We start from the raw sequence: 19,651 nt of genomic DNA, 5'->3' as shown, positions 1-19,651 counted from the left end.
TGGCAAAAAGAATGCATTCACTTGAAAATTGGAATGTAAGAGCATTACAAACATGATAAAAAAGTTGGTTAGAAAACTGTGCGCTCCAAACATTGCAGCACTGCATACTTCTGGACAGTGTCTTGGATCAGCGGAGTGGAAAACACGATTCATCATTCAAAACCGTGCCAGTTAGAGATAGGTGTTATAAGGAGTTCAGTATCCGCCACACGATTAGACAAATCATAGACGATTTCTCTTTATAAGCATAACTTACTTTACAAAAAAGTATTTGATAATATTTTGAACAATAATATTTGTCTCGTAAACCTATTTTTGGGGTAACTGTGCTGTTGTAGATTTTTTTCATAATGATTGCATGATGTTTCCATGAGGCATCAAAACAAGAGGCTTATCTACTGGATCAACATCTGTAAAAGTTGCCGGACAAAAAATAAAGTCGACACTTTGAAACTGAATTTTAAGAAATAAATACCAACGTTATCAAAAATGTTAATCTACTCAGTACCTCACATTTCTGTTTGTGTCATTTTTTAACCACATCCATCACCGGTGTTTACTTTCGTTACAAGGTTTGATATATTTGCTTCAAAATCATTATCAAAAGTGCTAATAATTTATGATGTAAACGTTTTAGATACAAATCAAATATCGTCAATGTACTCAACTGTTCCCAAAGTCAGGTGTGTTTTCTTCCAAAACGTGGTTTAATCATGTTAAACTGGTCTATGAATTGTGTTGGGTTCATGACTCACTTTACACAATGGGGGTAATCTCCGACCAACCAGGAAATATATACATGTATGTGTGTAAAGAGGTGCAATAATAATTCTTGGTCCAGTGTGTCAATTGTTATTGTCAAATGCTACAATTTACACTTTTTGAGTAATTTGAGCATATCATTTAAATGGTGTCGTCTTGATACATTGTAGTCCTTTGAAAAAGGCAAATATTTGTCATGAAAATGCTACAGTGAGGCATTTTTTAAAAATGTGTCATTGTCGCAGTTTTTAAAAATCTCTTCCTGCTTGGTGAAATATAGATTCGGAATAAGATTCGTTTCAATTTGTTGAACGAATTGATTAACTGCTCCAAGTCACAAAAAATGTTTAAAATACATTTGAGGTCTAAGGGTTATACCAAGGTAATCCCGTTGTGTCTTCCGTGCACATATGTTAATATTGATTTACACCACTATATTTCATATTGCATTATGCTTCCAGTTACCTACGTCTTTATTAATCGATCGCAGAACCATGCATGTCTCAAACACACACTTACTTGTATTGTACAGGCCGATTGATCATAATAGAGTCATTGTCATATGAAAAGCGTTCTGTGGTCATGTAGTTTCCTGGTGGTTCTTTGATCACAGTTTATCAACATGTATCTGGTAATATGAAAATATTGCTCTTTTATGGACAATGTTTATGTTCAGCCCATCAGTAAATACTGCCGTACATATTATGGAATCGTGACATTAGCAATAACATCCCCAGCCGCAGAACGTGCGTGTTTTACATGAGAGCAGCCGGCCATCGACCGATCCGCCTACTACACCACGGTGAACTTTCAGTTAAAAATTATGACATCGGTTGATTGATTTATCAGTCTTAAATGAGATGATAATATGTAATGAAAGGTTATTAAATGAATTCTGGAAGAATCGGGGCGTATGTTCACGATCACAAAACGCACTATTTGTACATCGGGCGCCCACTCAAGGCCATTGATGAATCAATACCGTGCTCATCTTTAGCGTGTGTTATGTGGTAACAGGTTTTGTGTCCACATTTTGATTACACAAATCAGTGACCTACGCTCATTGTGATCAACACCTCCTTAAACAAAAAGGCATTTTTTCGATCTTTGAAAAACGATATTGGACTTGTAAATATATTTTTCTCGGGTAACTGCGATGTTGCAGGTGTTTTGGACACACAGTATATGGACTCGCCCTTTCACTCATGGTAGTGGGCTTCACGAGATTTAGTGGTGGCGCTTTTAATAAATAAATAAATAAATAAATAAATAAAAAATAAATAAATAAATAAATAAATAAATAAATAAATAAATAAATAAATAAATAAATAAATAAATAAATAAATAAATAAATAAATAAATAAATAAATAAATAAATAGCGAATGAACGAGCGGATGGGTACCCATTAGTGGATCAATTTCACCATAGCTACTTTAAGGCATATATACTCACATTAATTGGGACAATTATAGAAATTATGCAAGCCGTCCTCAAAATGCTTTATCCGTCCCTGCCCAAAATAATTAGTTGAAGTGGGAGGACACCCAGGGGTCAGCGCTAGTAACTTGCCACAGTATGCCATCTTCATTACGCAAACTGTCAAGGATTTCACAGTTCATCAAGGATACAGCGGACATTGAATTGATTTTAGGTAGAATTTAATGTGTTCGTCAAAGGACACCAATTGTTGAACTTAATTACAAGGAAACCTGTTTATCATTGAAGTGACAAAATATCAAAAGAAATATAAAATGACAATTGGCTTAAATTGGCGGTGTCATGTAAAACCAACAGGATAACATTTGAATATTGCACAATATTGCCTGTCATTACAGACCTTTGAAAACAGAACTTAGGTCATTAGGCGACATAATATTTGTTAAATGCTTGTCATACCCTAAAATGGAAATTCAAGAACATTTTCGTTTGACATCAAGTATATATATGTTCTAGTTCATTTGCAAGATGAGCTGTTATCTGTTTGCTAATGTCTTCTACCAACTGAACTATACATTGCAGGAAAAGTCAATTGCAGACGCTCCCCAGTTTCGGGCGACGAATTTGCAGGTACAATCAACATGAAATTAACAAGTCATCAAAATTAGACAAATTATTCCAATTTTCGAGACTTCGGAACACCCCCAGGAGGCAAGATATCCGTTCCACTACTTAAACGGTGGAATTACTGCAATGAGCAACATTGTGAATCGATGTATTCATGAAATCAATATAACATACAAAGTACTTCACATGACGACGTGGCATCATTTGAAAGAAACTAAACGTTTGTAGTAACATTATTGTTCATATTGTTAACGAAATCTTATCTGCGACATCGAGCTCTACAATTGTATGCTTTCTTCTCGTAGGCAATAGTTTTATTAGAAACGCGAGTAGTAACAAAACAAATCAAACCGAGACATCGCATTTAGATTTGGTTACAGAGCAAAGAATCGATTTACACGAAAGCGTACAAACACTTATATATATGGATTCCTGGATAAGAATTTGAAAATGAGTTTTATACAGTATGAATGTAAAAATAAGTTTTATACTTATTCCCTGCAGTGGAACTAATGCTCAGCGTTGTGAGATCAAGTTCAACCGAGAGCTTAAAAGTCGTTAGTAATATCCTGAAGCAGGATTAATCCACTATAAACGATTGAAACGTTAGTGTCATGAAGATGTCTGAAACACTATGTCCGTACCTGCAATAGAATTGTGCCTTTAAGGTTTAATATTTCTCATTTTACTTGCTATTCAGAGTTGTTTATGCTCACTCTGCTTCTAACAGGATATGGATTATGACAAGTTCCAATGTTCCAGCTGCACTGTTCTGCAAGTTGAATTCATATAAGATAAACTTAAGACATCAAATGTTATTACTGTTCGTAAGTTGTGGCTTATCAGGCACCTCTCTCGACCTCTCTCCCTTTGTATTTTAATTATTACGTTATGCGACTGACGATATGTCCACTGGCTTTTCTCTTCAATTGCAGTAGGAGGTTCACATACAACGAAACCTATGTATGAAGACCCATACATACACACCACCGCGAAATGAGTGAGTGAGTGAGTATGGTTTTACGCCGCTTTTAGCAATATTATTAAAAGGGTAATGCTATTTTTGAGGGCATTATCATTTGCAGAAGCCCGAGGTCTTCCATTAACTGCCCGACGAAGGAGGGCAGTTGAAAAAGACCGAGGGCTTCTGCAAATGATAATGCCCTCAAAAATAGCATTACCGTTATTATTGCTAAAATACATGGAATTTGTGTTGAAAAGAAAAAGGAAACAATGAAGGAATTTGACTGTAAGTTTACCCAAATCAACTTCTGACGGGGTTGACTGCCCGAATGCAATTACGTCATCGAACAATTCAGATGACGTCACAACAGAAAGTGACGATATTCGACCTTGGCCTTTGACAAGACCAAAGCCTGCAACATGTCAAACTATGTCAGTGTTCTGTTTTGGTCCATCAACAGCCTTAATAGTGCAATTGTTAAGGTTAGCACCAACAAGAAAGCCAATAGTACCGCTATTTACAGCGGGAATTCGGGTTGCTTTAACTTGTTTGACCCAGAATATCTGCCAGTCGAAAGCCAATTAATGTCGAATGAACCGTAAACCCACGCACCCACTATGACGTCACTCGACAACATGTACCACTTGCTTGACAACGACATTAGAATCTATGTCGAAACGTCGCCTATACAGAATAAAGAAGTTGTACGTCCATAAAATAGTCCTCATTCTTTCTGGGGATTACCTTCGTGAATGGGAAATTGCTGGTCAATATTTGTTATCATCTGTGGACATGACATGGACAGGGCAGGTTGATAACAACACCATATTAAGTGTGGGCCCCAGGGACTTCATAACTGTAAGAAAATGATTACGTTTTGGATGATGAACCCTAAAAGCAGTTGGTATATATGGTGACGCCCTTAATGGCCCGGACGATGTTCAATGGGGATATGCATCCAGAACAAGTTCCCAATGTTCCTATTCCGGAAACAATTTATTGAAATACGAACTATGCCCGTTTCGTGTTAGTTAGCATACTGGAATACAAACTAACAACAAATTATACACGCTAAGGGTTCAACAAGTGGTTCCAAAACCCCATCGTCATCAGCTTTTAGCCAAATGTGCTCTGCTCACCTACAATCTTCAATGGGTAATGGCCATGTCTCCGGCTTGATGATTTGTTTCTCCCCATATACAATCTAGCTATCATATAACGGTCTTAGGTTACTTTCTGGCTTGGTTTTAAGTCTACCACAACCATGAGGAAGTTTCGCAACGCATCGTCACAATTTGCCAATTCCAAGAGTGCCTTGATTTAAAGAGACATTTAAAAGTTTCGAATTTAGGAAATGTTCAAACAGAACCGTTGTTTTAGGAAATAGAAAACTCTCCTTCTACAACACCAATTTTCGTAGCCTGGTGACCTCCCCGTGCGCTAAACCTACGGTCGTGGGTTCAACCAGATTCACTCTGAATATGTGTCTTAGTTCAGGAAGACACTTGTGCTTGTAAGTTACTGCTTGCTGACAGCCACATTCACTCAGCAACACACCGTGACAGGTTTAAAAACACATACACACATTGGCACGCACGCACATACACTCATACATACAAACATACATACACACACACACATACACAAATACACACAGAATCACATATATACATACATACATACATACATACATACATACATACATACATACATACATACATACATACATACATACATACATACATACATACATACATACATACATACATACATACATACATACACACATACACACATACACAAATACACACATACATCACATACATACATACATACATACATACATACATACATACATACATACATACATACATACATACATACATACATACATACATACATGTTTTGTTGCTAGATAATCAATCTATTTACTGATCTACGTTAGCTACCTCATCACTAATCCTAAAAATGTGTGCTTTCGTGTTCATGAAAAAAACACGTAATACTGTGATGGATGGACCTATCTAACAGGTAAATTAATTCATAGATCCCACCCCACCCATCACCCCCACCCTCCTCACATTCCCTCTGACTATGTATGTGTAGTTTGTGTTGCAGTATTAGTTTAGATGGCAAAGCCTCATAAGAAGTAATGGGTTATTGAACATCTCACACTCTTTGTTTGACGTCAAGACCAGATATATTTTGGGACGCCGGCATTAGTTGTCATATCATGTGTTTTTCGTTGATAGTGAAAAAAACCAAACTCAATTAGCAAAACAAATTTGGAAACTTTTCCGACTCAATAATAAATGATTGCTTCTAGCGTTCACATATGTCTTTGAAATTACAAAAAAATGACGCATGTTTTGCCTTTGACAAGACAGTTTGTCTTATGCATCGAAAACATTGATATGGTATTCATAGATGTATGTGAGAATCTGAGACTGTATAGTTGCAAAGAAATGTGACATTTGTAAATATGTGTCAATACGTACACTAGCTAATATGGCTTAAACTTCACGTCGATGTTTGTGTATCCATTTCTTTTAAGTAACTGGGAGCGGTGGGGTAGCCTAGTGGTTAAAGCGTTGGCTCGTCACGCCGAAGGCCCGGGTTCGATTCCCCACATGGGCACAATGTGTTAAGCCCATTTCTGGTGTCCCCCGCCGTGATATTGCTGGAATATTGCTAAAAGTGGCGTAAAACTAAACTCAGTCAGTCAGTTTTAAGTAACTGTGAGTGATTCTATTGTAATTTGTGACGTTTATGAAAGATTATTGGCCTCTTGATAAATCGCAAACACGTGTGATCACTTATGGGATATTTGTGTAAGTGGATTCGCCGAGGAAATGTCAAAATACTATTTTCAAAACATATTAGGAATGACAGCACGAATGGTAATTTAGTAAAATATACAAAATGGCTATATTTACGACCTGTCAGGGACATTTAGAGTAATCGAGCTCAGCGGAAGATATGTATGCCCCTCTGGAAACGGTAGATTTACAGGTTTCCGAAATACACACTAAGGGGAAAATAATGTTCATTTAACTGCTTTCGGCGAAGTATGAAGAGTCATGGTTATCGCCCTTGTTCCCTTGGTTTTTCACTGTGACGACACTGTTCCGTCATCACATGACATCACGCACAGCAACACATTATGTATGATCTAAAGTAGTTAGACAATGGAACGCTCTCCTAAGAAATGTTTATTTTACTTCAATGTGTTATCGTATATCGGTATACTGCTTGAGAGTTTAACCGCGTGTACCGTTATCAACAAAGCGACTAAAACAACAGAAAACCATTTACCATTCGTCAAGAAATTGGTCATGGTAATTATATGTACAGACTGTATCAATGTCAGTTTCGATACCATCAATCTGTAACACTGTGGTTATCTTTGACATCATTTTGGCAATACTGATACCTGTTTAGCAACCCAATGCATCCATTAAAACGTTGATTTACGATGACCATTGTCAACGCACTCCATGTTGTTTCATTGTTTGCAACAGTGTTGCAGGTTATGTAATCATGTAAAGCATGGCATGCGGGGTTTAATGTCATGGGTTTATGTAATGGACAATTGCTTTAAATGATAATAAAAGCAACAAAAACATGTCCATGATCACAAGGAATCCATGTGAAGTCCATTGAACCATTAATTCTATATCATAAGATTGGTTATGCTTATCAATCACTATTAAATAATAATGACACTTGGTATTTACTCAAAATCGTGAGCAAACTCAATTCCTGACACCACAGCAAGTGCAGCTGAGCATAAATGGCATAGGGTCATATGGTACATGTCGTAAAATGGAATTGCATCGGATGGCGTTTTCGTCACTGTTGCGGCAAATTTACTATGTCCACATGAGCAAAACATAACCTCTTGAAAGTTTACTGAGGTTGTGAATGTTGTAACTTTGATCACAGTACATTTGAGCACGATCCGTTTGACGTTCTGTGAAATCTTCACAGAAACAGCATGCTCGATTATACCTCAAATGTTTTGCAAAGTAGGCATCCGAGACTTTAGACACCAAACCCATATTTTAGGATTGGAATTTGTTAAGGTTGAATCTTTTCTAACTGTTAGTATTGCAAACGTATTCATTATCATAATTACAAGCAGAACACAATTGCTTCCACTTTAGCAGATGCTAACATTCCTAAAAAGACTTCAGTTAAACCTTGACAATATCTCCTCAGCAAATTCCATCAAGCTTGCTGCAGTTATGGGATTTTAAGGATTTTTTATGGTCTCATTCTGATGTGCTCCATCCTCCTTTTTGTATGGATGATGCTGTACATACCGCGCAAGAGTGATAAGCTGCTCTGATATATCTAAATATATCCCCTCTGGGGACGTTGATGTATTATGTCATTGAAAGTTTGAACGCCTGTGGGGCATTAATGCTCACATCTTTGTCAGGAAAGACAGAACATCTACACATTAAAAGAACATGCACGAATCACTGTAAAAGTATCCTGACATCGGAAGTCATTGCATGCAGTGTACCTTTCTCGAGATTAGTCGTATAATGTATACTACCCGTGAACAGTTAAGACTCACTTAAAGCACTCACTATATGTTATGCATATGTATATGGTTACATCGAAGAATTTCTCCACTCACTTGGGGGAACCAACTGCCAATTATGCAGATGAATTGCACGAGGATCATGCATCAAATTGCTGAAAAGCATGTGCAAATATCGTGCCTGTGAACAGCTTCGTTTTAGTGCAAAGCCTTGTTAAGAATTCTCCAATTTTCACCGAGTTTCATCATTCATTGAACCTATGACAATAACTTTTTCAACGTTACGAATTTGTTTTACAATACATCAGGTCATGTGTAAACAGTGCCTTTAAACTATATGGAATATTTGGCAAAATCTAGTTCAGAACAGTTGACTGAAGTAAGTGGCTACCTTTACACTAGAGAGTCTGAACGTTTAATGGGTAGTATATTTACATATTTACAACAAATGTACATTGCATATAGTTCAGCAAAGTTAGAGCAGGCATTTGATATGTATTTGTATGGTAGAACAAGCGCGAACGAACGGCCTGTATACTGGCATATTTTTGGTCTATATAACAAAGGGGCGGTGGGGTAGCCTAATGGTTAAAGCGTCCGCTCGACATGCTGAAGACCCGGGTTCGATTCCCCACATGGGTGCAATGTGTGAAGCCCATTTCTGGTGTCCCTTGCCGTGATATTGCTGGAATATTGCTTAAAGCGGCGTAAAACCTTACTCACTCACTCACTCACTCACTATATAACAAAAAATAATACTCATTCACATGTATCACAAAGAATAACAACATATCACATGTTTGACATAACACTTTCTCAGATTGTAGTCTAAGTAGAGTTTTGGTTGATTCACATCCGGATTTGAACCCACAATCCTAGAGTGGAAGCACCTAATTGCAAGTACACAACGTCAGCGATGTAAAACACTCAGCCACCGCGGTAGTCTAGATCATGTACGTGTACCTCTCTGACAAGTGCATAACAACCTTTACGTCTTTTTCTGTCACCACCATGAGTGCTCAGCATCCTCGTGGTTAAGAGGACATCTTAATAGGATGTTATCATACTCATTGTCTATTGGAAAGGTCGTCGGGACAGAGATGAACTGTGTCCTCGTTTCATTTACAAACATGCCAGGATCCTGTAATCACTGGTTCGAATCCCAAATTGGCTTTGATCATGATTCGTGGTTTGCTCATCCTCGTGGGTTTTAAGATGTGCATCAAATGTGTATTTTCCTCCACGGTAAGCAGTTATCTTTATCAAAGACAATTCTTATGAACATATAAGTAAGCGATAAAGACTTAATAAAGTAAATAAAAAATAACAGAAAACAACAATACGCGTTCAGTTCAACGCAGTGGTGTATCGCAGAGCCGTTCACCCTATTGACGGCCAATCAAGAAACATCAGTTAAACCAGGGATAATAGAAGCCGTAGATTATCCCTAGTTAAACCTATTGCTTCGTTAGGCAAGCAAATGCCATTTGATCATCTGTAATTTATTCATTTGCACATAAAGCTAACCCAAACCTAATTTCTACAGTGATTTGTAAATTTAAACATCTCACCTCGCAAATCCCCCGATATTGGTGTAAATTAAGCTAAGAGCATGTTACACATTAACGAGAACATTATGTAATATGCTGCGTGTATGTGATAGCCGATGGTTCTCCAAACAGCCAATTTGGGGTCTAATTGCTACGCGATTGTACAGCGTCGATATTCATTGACACACCCTTACCTTTGAAAACATTGTCTTGTACATTAGTGTTACTTTTAACTATCATCGAGGGACGATCTCGAGACTAATGTTCCCCCTGGGCATAAATCGAAGATTTCTGTTTGGCATAAGTTGCAATACAACATGATTGATTGGTACCAAAAGTTATTCCCCATAGCATTTTTAACATGGTTGCTGTCTGCCTGTCGGGTTCAAGAACCCTGCCGCTTTGGATTGCCATGTAGACAAGCATTGGTTGCCAAAGAAAGTCGGTCTTGTCACACAAATTAATCTCTCAAGCTGTATTTTCATTTTGATGTGATGACCTCGCATGTGTTATATGGTTGTGTCTGGTAAAATATAAAAAGTGAATGCGTGTCTCAGCTACATACACGTACATGTAATATTGGCGTATCATATATCACATATACATATAGACGAGTCCTTGAAAAAATAAGATTGATCCATCTCAGATTTCCATAAATATAGTCTATGTCACTTTAGGCTCAAGGGTGTCGTTTTACTGGATATCTGGATAATGATGTAACCAGCAAGGCGCCAGACACTATTTAAAATGAACTTGATAGATGACAATTTAAACACATGTCAATCCAGAATGTTTATAGTTTGCTGGGTATCTCCTCCATTTACCTTGCCGAAGATAATGAGCAACATATGGACACTTAGCCAGTTGTATAATTCCTGACGTGTATATGGCAAGTATGGGGATGTAGAAATGCAGTTATATTCATAATTATCTATTTCCATGTGTGCACTTACCATCTTAATAGTTTTGACAGTTTACAATTTCAAACAAAAACCTGTACATGTTTCGCAAGTTTGGTATACAGTGGAAGTCCTCCAAACCGGCAACCTTCCAATCCGGCATGCTCTCAATATCGGCACTAGAATTTGGTCCCGGCAGAAACTAGTTAATTTATGATCATTTACACGCCATTCTATTCCGTATTTCCGCACAACAGAGATCGCCCAATTGACTGTTTGTACGGTTATGGCCCGGGAAAGCGAAATCTGGACTAAACCTCCTGAATTTAGGTGTCGCTTTCGCGGACACGGTCAAGCTACAGTGAACACTGAATTTAGCGTTCCCGAGACACTCAATACACAATAAAAACAAAGAAACGTGAGTCTTCGTCTGATACCGTAGTCATGGTAGAAATTTAATAAATAAATAACAATAAATGACCGCTTGAAGCATGCCATTCTGGGTAATCACTGACGCTTTGCATCCGGCGACTACACAGCTCCAGTACTTCTTTTCTCGGAGGGTTTTCCTACACCGATACTTAAACTTGTCATAGATCAAGTGCTGAACCTTGAAACAACTGAAACTTCATCTCAGTTAAGAGGCTCACAGATCGGTTTATGGACACGAAGTCGACCTTTTGAAATTTCGCTATGGACACGAAGTCGACCTGCGGCATACTTTGATGTCGAAGGCGTTGTTAGAGTTACGCTAATTCCGCCCATACATGTTGTTTTAAGATTGTCCATAATGTGGGCATCGCGTAAGGCGTGAACATAGTTCACTACGTAGTTCACACAAAATGTTACCACTGTCATCAATGTTATCATATGAGAGTGATATTTACAATTTTATTCAGTTTGGATATATATAAGGAAAGAACTCGAGGTAGATTACATTCATTTTCGAAATGGCAGACTCACACTGAAGTCCGCCTGTTACAGTTCGGCGGTGGACAAAAACATCAATTGAAGAAAAAGCAATACTGGGACTTGGACCGTCGCCTGGACGTCCTTTGGCATGATCTGAGGAGTGGACAAATCAACACCAGAGAGTTTGCAGATGCTGCATCTCACCTCTTTCATGTGGGATGATTTTGTATGAAATATAATGGACGAAATATAATACTTTTCTCCTGTTGTCGTGCTTTCAACCACATAATCCGGATTATCACCTTGTGTAAACACTGGATTATTTCTTTGTCTTTTTTAATCCCCTGTTAATTGGTATAAGGTCAAATGGACAGGACGTCGACCTTTTTTCTTACCTGAACTATAACATTTCACCCAATGGTCGACGTCCTGTGCAGACACCCACAGATCGAGTATTGGGGTCGCGCGCTAATCTGAAGTACGGTAATCCGATGTTTTCATAGCAATTCGCTTTCGCGGCACTTCTAGTGCTGGTGATGGCATAAAATTGATAAAGAAAATAGATTGTGTACATCATGCAAGAGTAAAATTGGGGATGAATTTCACTTTATGTTAGAATGCAATGAGTTAAACGAATTACGAAACAAATATCTCCCTCCATATTATTGTAAACATCCCACTGTGGATAAATATATTTCACTTATGTCTATCACATACGAACCAATGCTTGTTAAACTTGCTCTTTTTGTGAAATGGGGCTTGCGTACGCTCCGTTAATATAATATGTATTTGTTTCATTGTTTTGCACATGTATTTGGTTTACTCCATGTCATGTATATGACTCATGGGAATAAACTTTGAATTGAATCTAGCACAACTTTGGTTTTCGCTTTACCGGGAATAGGGAATATATAATTTCGCTTTCCGGGGCTGACACCGTTTGTACAGTAAGTAAAGCTCTCTAAACCCGCATCCGGTATCTCTGCTCTCCAGTTGGCTGAACGTGTACAACACAATTGATTACCATCGGCATTAAGCTAATTGATGTTACCTGATAAAAGGAGAATGGATAATGATTAGGCCTAAGTAGGTGAGGTAAATTTGTGAGTGACACGTGTCACTTGTATTATGTATTAATTGTAAACAGTAAATTTGACAAACACACTGTATATGAAGTTACAATTGCACCACTACGTTCGAGTACTAAGGGAACACTCCAAATCAATGAGTTACGTACCATATTATTTCCTTAGAAGATCTTACACATGCTTGGATGCTCCAGGAAACCGTAAGAAGAAATGTGTTGAAAATATTAGGGTGTATAACTAACTCTGCAGTCGCTCGGTAATTGCACTCTGGGGTCACAGCTCATTAACCTGGACAAATGATTCTCAGTACATTTGCGAGGGATATTTAATTGCTAGTGGTCACGGGGAAGTTCTCGTTTTACCGAATTGGCAACTCTGTCAATGTTGACTGTTTGATGAGGAAATATTACATCAGGAACGTACTGCATCAGGATACACTCACCTTTGCGTGACTACCTGGTATCATCACTATTTGACGTTGCTTCATAAACACATGCTCTGTCATCGTAATTCATTATGTCAATCACTGGATTGTCTGGTCCAGACACATTTACAGAAGGCCATCATACAGCTATAACAGTGTGCCTAGCGTTAAACAACCAACCAACCAGCCAAACAGACAAATGCATGCTCATAATATAGTCGGAATTGTACAAGCAGATATCAAAGGACGTGGAAAACGGTTTGTATGTACTATAAGAACTATAAGAATCACAAAATATTCAGGCCTCTATTTTAGTTTTATCTAATGACATACACATAGGACTCGCATCCGAAAGGTGCATTACCAGTTACACACCTACATGACGGTTTCCATAGTGAATATCTTGTAGCACTAAATCATATTCCATACCTATCATCTTACAGTGCATGCAATAAGCATGTGTCTGGTCATATTTTGTTAATACATATGTGTGTGTTCAAATTTGTTTGTCTGTTTGTTGTTTGACTTCGATATTCCATGAACATGTATATGAATCTGTAAATGATCGATCGAGTCTTGAACAGACAGTCCAGTGTCTAACTACACTGAGTCTACCAGTGGTCACTTTTTGTGGAAGAGTGGGTTCGATCGCTGACTTTGTGGGACTGGGACTCAACCCCCACCCCAGACCACCCAAAAAAGAAAGAAAGAAAAACAAAACAAAAAACAACAACCCAACAAACCCAAAACAAAACAAAAAAACCTAACAAAACAACCCCCAAAAACAACAACAGCAAAACAAACGAAAACAAAACAAAACTGTAATTCCAAATATAACATATGTTACATTGCACAGGAAATAGAGGACGCTGAAAGATAGTTATATGACGTGGCTCCATTGTACTCTGAAGACAACAAAACGTTGTAAGGTACATGTTGGGCATGGTTACCTCATGACAAGTAAGACTAAACTGAAATAAAAAAACACTTTCCATGATCATAAGACAAACCTGCCAGCATTCGACATCATCAGCGACATTAACGACAAACAAGAAAGATTGTTGGGTGGAAGAAAGATAAAACTAGTTGGATAAAATGTAAATGTAAGAATGCACAAAAGAAAAAGTTCTTATCATATATAAGCCTTGATCAAATCATGTCAAAGTGTTACATACATGTAGTGGGCACATTCAACAGGTCAAACTTACGACGGGACGTGTTGTTCCGTTATAACATTTAAACTAGGATTGTGAAAAAGAAACGTATTCCATTTCTGATCCATCTCCGTAAAGACTACAGGCTTGTATACCGGCTCTTGAAGTATGTGTACTGACTAAACGACCTTACTTTGTTTCCAAGTGCAAATCCATATGTACCATTATTTCAATATTTTACTTAATATTGTCTTGGAGAGCTTTCTCCATAAAGTAAATGTGCGTATCTGTAGACATATTATGACGAATACGTTGCCGGGAATATAAACATATGACATATTTGGGATGGCATTTCTCAGTCCGACAGAAAAGCTTTCATCAGACTGTTATTGACATCATGCACAATGATCATAAAAGATTTATTACCCTTGTCGATAGTACTCCGAAAAAATAAGAATTTACTCTTTATAAGACGAATTAGTTTCAAACAAAATTTAAGAGACAAATTGACCTGGTATCGGATCTTTAAATTCGAGGCCAAATGCGTAGATCGATGCTCATGCTGTTGATCACTGGGTCGTCTGGTCCAGACTCGATTATTTACAGACCGCCGCTATACAGTGTTAATATTGCTGAATACGGCATTAAACAACCAACCAGATTAAATTGAAGTATTACGTTCTGGTCGTGTTATGCATTTGATGAACGGAAATGAAGTAATTACGTGCCGTGCATTGCACTACAGGAACTTAACATAGCAGTTTCTGTGAAAGACTAGGATCATTTCCGACAAATGACCTCCTTATATTGGATCTGTCATACATTGATAAATGGTGACTATTGTTACCCCCTTACATGTTGTATCACACTTCTGTGGTAATGGGGGGAATTCGTTTGAAGTCGATAGCCTTACATCTATATCACTTTGGCGGTCAGGATTCCTTTTACCTGAAATGGAGTGGTTGATCCTTGCTATAGACCTGCCAGTACAAATCGGCGTCCGACGCAATTGACGATGATTGCAATTAGACCCCAGGCAGATGCATTGGGAATTGGGAGATTGCTGCAGACGTGCTACAGACAATATCACGACGGTATTACTGTTACATTAACTCTTCTATGGAAAGAAGTCAAGATCTAAACTGCAGGGCAAAAGAAATATGCATACGTTCGATCGTGAGTGAAAACGAAAACAAAAATGGTTATTCGATGATGATGTATTTGATACAGGTATTAAATGTCGGGGGTTATAGGTTTGGAATGCTTCGGCGCCGCTTTTCTGCCTATTTAACAGTTTTATAACGTTTCGTAATGTTTGTGTCAAGCCATATTGAACACATGTACACGTTCTTTTGGCCCGACAGTTTATGATAACAAGCAGTTTTAGAATATTTTCTGACAAAGTCAAATTGGATGAAGTTGAGATGTTTTGGCTGATAATAACCCCAGACACTCCAGAATATGGTGTCTGCATTTCAAAACATGTGAAGTTCAATCAAACAAAATCTTTAGATTTCAAAGGGTGTCATACAACTCTTGCTCAATGTTGTTTGATCAATGTCGGTTTAAACATATTTATTTTCAGAAAACTGGGTTGGTAAACAAGAATTGTTATACTTATATAAATACCGCCCCAGCAACATAACAATTCCAAAATCGTGGTGGTTACAAGTAAACGAAAATAATTAACAACTCATGATAAATAAGCATGTGTTCATAAACAAATGAAGCAAAGGTAAAATATGATGATAAGTGCTGCAATGGAGGTAAACGCACAGGCATACAAGAGTTCCAGCTTTTTAGATTTTGCAGTCATAATCATACAAAACTTGCCTAAGCATTTACAAATCGATTGCTTTCAGTTATGAAGTGATGTACAGATTTTAATATATCCAATGTTCCAACTTCTAGGGCCTAATTTACACTCCAAACATTTTATGGGGGACACGATTAGGTCATTTGATGGGTCAGATATATAAATGAGGTCAGATGCAGCTCATTATTGTACCACGTGTTTTCTTGATTTACAGGTCTTTGGTCATTATTCGACACATGGCTATGGTGTTGTCGGAATCGCTCAATCGACACTACCCTAGACAAATAATGCTTTTGAATATTGACAGCTGAATAATAATTCGGGCGTTTTGACAATTTGTCACATACTATTTGTTTGACGATTTGCTTGCGTGTTTAAAATTCCTTATTTCGGAGTATGATCTCCGCAACGGCATTGGCCTTTCAGTTAATTGTATTTAAACAACTTGAGTCCTTCCTCTCAGGTTGTTCATACACAGTTAAATTTAGCAGATGTGAAAAGTGTCGTTTTTGGCCATATTCTGCGATCAGATTACTATTTAATGTCATCAATCAAAGACCCGTTGGAAAAATTCTGTATTACACTGTTGTCAGTTCGCGGGATATTTCTGACATGACAATTATATGTTATATTTGTTCTATGAGTGATAATAACTGTTTACTAATGTCCTTTTCGGGCTTCAGGTTAGAGACACGCGTGTCCATTCGCATGCAAGGGCGGTCCATTGAAGTTCGTGGTAGGCTTCTTGATGTCTCATGTTTGACATTCTGCACGACCTTGTGATACATTGTATCGTTGATGACTTTGGATGTTTCATTTGCCACATTCATGTTATTTCATTTCAAAATACAGGTAATATCAACTGCATCACAGTTGTATCTCTTTTGAGTACACGCTGTGCGTTTTCTTTCACGTGAAAAACTTACTTGCCTTTGCATGTGTGTGTCTGTGCGTGTGTGTGTGTGTGCGCGTGTTTGTTGGGTTCTAGAGGATACCTGGTATCACCAATATCTGATATTGATTCCTAACACGATAAATATCATGAGCTATTCTGAAATCATACAATCGAGATTTCTTATCAACATATCGCCGTGATAGTTGTTCACTAATTATTCATTCATTCATTCATTCACTATCACGAAAATAATCGTCTTGTTTATATTTCTGTGTTTCAGAAAAACATCATTTTACAAAATAAGTTGAATTATATTTCAAATGTCCAATTGTGATCGTAAGGACTTGAATGACGCTATTTCTGTAAAAACATTTAACCTGATATACAAGTACATAAAAAGGTTTCAGACGCAGTAAACTGTGCGGTTTTAGATTGTATATGTTGTCTGTCGCCTAATGGCGATGCGGTTGTCAGTCAAAACAAGTACTTAATTTTGATTGTCGGTATCTTTACCAGACGAATGAGAATAGAAATCCGATAATAAATCTTTTACTGTCACACAGTATTTTGTAAGAGGGAACTATTACGCATACTTGCGACGCATGACAATTGTAATGGTGAACTTAACATCACATTAAAGATCATTACTATCATACGAAAACAGTAAAAGCTTTTAATCCGACGTGTTCTAGCTTTAAAACTGGACAACAACTTGAAATCACTCCAAAACATATTGGGGTATTATTTTGACAGATATGGAAAAATGGAATGTATTTGTAATCGACCATGCCTACGGTGCCATACGGAGCAACAATGCGTGTGCATGACGTTACTATGGTAACTGTCGGGAAAACCATGACGCTCCGTTGCATTTAAGTGGCAGGGCGCGGCAGATTACAGAATTGTTCCCACTCAAGAATAATGCTGTTTTGTCAATACAGGAACCTGAACAACTTCGAGATGATCTTGATAGTTATTTTCTTCTGAGACGATGCTTATGCTATTTTGAAATGGGTTTTATTGATGTGTACAATACTTATATGACGTGTATCTCTTTGCAGATAATCCGTCCTCAGTTGGTAACTATGGTGTTTCAGTCGATCATTACTGCTTCCTTCATCGTTACAGCTCTTGAGCATATATGCCTTGCTGTGATCGTGTTTGACGTTTGGGGAAATGAGAATATATGGACAATTATCACTTTTTGTACATGAAAGAAAATGTTTTAATTGAAAACGCCAAACCATTAGGGATATTCATACTCGTATCCGTGTCAAATGAAAAAAACCTCTCAGCTCTTGTAATGGCATTGTAAACGTTATACGCAATGCGGTAACGTAATATCGCTTCAGTATTTGTGAACAGATAGCAAATCTCTGATTGCAAAAAATGCATTTGGGATTCTAAATGAGCACTGACTGGTTCGTTATGGACTTGAAAGAAATTACATGATAATACGGAATGATTTGTATTTGAACTACAGGGACCAGCATTGCTTGGTCGGATAATATACGTTTCAAACCTCTTTGGACTAATTTCATCGACGTTGTCATAAATCACCGGTTGTCAAGGTGTTGCCCAAGGCCTGTCTGAAAAGGAGGGCGAGACCGTTTCCATTTTCACCAACGGCACTGAAGGTAGCGCAGCTGTTAATGGTCTTTAATGCAAGACTTTGTCTTCTTCAGGATATTTACAAAATTTGTCCACGTCAATTATCTGAGAAATTTAGGGCAGGGCGTGCTTACCCTTTATCGAACACCTGGTGTCATCACCGATTGCGAGCCAACCATATACCGGTAATTAACATTGCTATTTTGCACTTTAAGGTAAATGTAACTTGTTTTGTGGCTGTCTTTGACGGTATAAATAATTGTATATAGATGTGATATATATCCCTTGCATAGAATTAACGGAATTTATGGGTAGAACTATTCCCAAGCGATTATGCTTGTGAATGTTGACTAAAATGGATCGGTAACTCAGGCACTGTGGTTTGGCTTAATATTTGTCAAAATAATCCGACGTCTCTCGTTGTTGGGCATACACCACTGTTTGCATGTTCCATGAACGAACCTTTGTGATAACATTCTTTACCGCTGTCTGATAAGTTCAACTTACAATTAACTCATCCCCCAAAACACACACGGTAGCCCTGCCAATATGGTTTATGCATTCAAAGCGGAGCCAAAGAGAAGCAGCCTGTCTGATATCTTGTTGGATGAATAAGTTAACGTCCCATCGCAAGGAAAACTGATAAAAGTAGATATACATTACACTTGTCTATGAATATAATTCGCTACTGTCGCCTATTGGATATCAAGGTGGTTAAATTCATATTGGCTATAGGAAAGGGAAATCCCCATACAAACTTTAAACATATCGTTGCCACATCTGACAAATACCTATCTTTGCCATCACATTGTTCCCCAAATATCGCTGTATGAATTCTTTTTCCCCACATAACAGCGATGTTATCTTCAAATATAATTAGAATTATCATATCTAGTTGTAATAATGGACATCTGTTAGGATGGTTGAAATATATCTTTGTCTACTTTTTGTTTAAATTT

This window comes from Haliotis rubra, unplaced genomic scaffold, assembly GCF_003918875.1.
Source record: "Haliotis rubra isolate DU_JTF1 unplaced genomic scaffold, ASM391887v1 Scf73, whole genome shotgun sequence".
Lineage (NCBI taxonomy): Eukaryota > Metazoa > Mollusca > Gastropoda > Lepetellida > Haliotidae > Haliotis > Haliotis rubra.
This window is presented reverse-complemented; position numbering follows the sequence as displayed.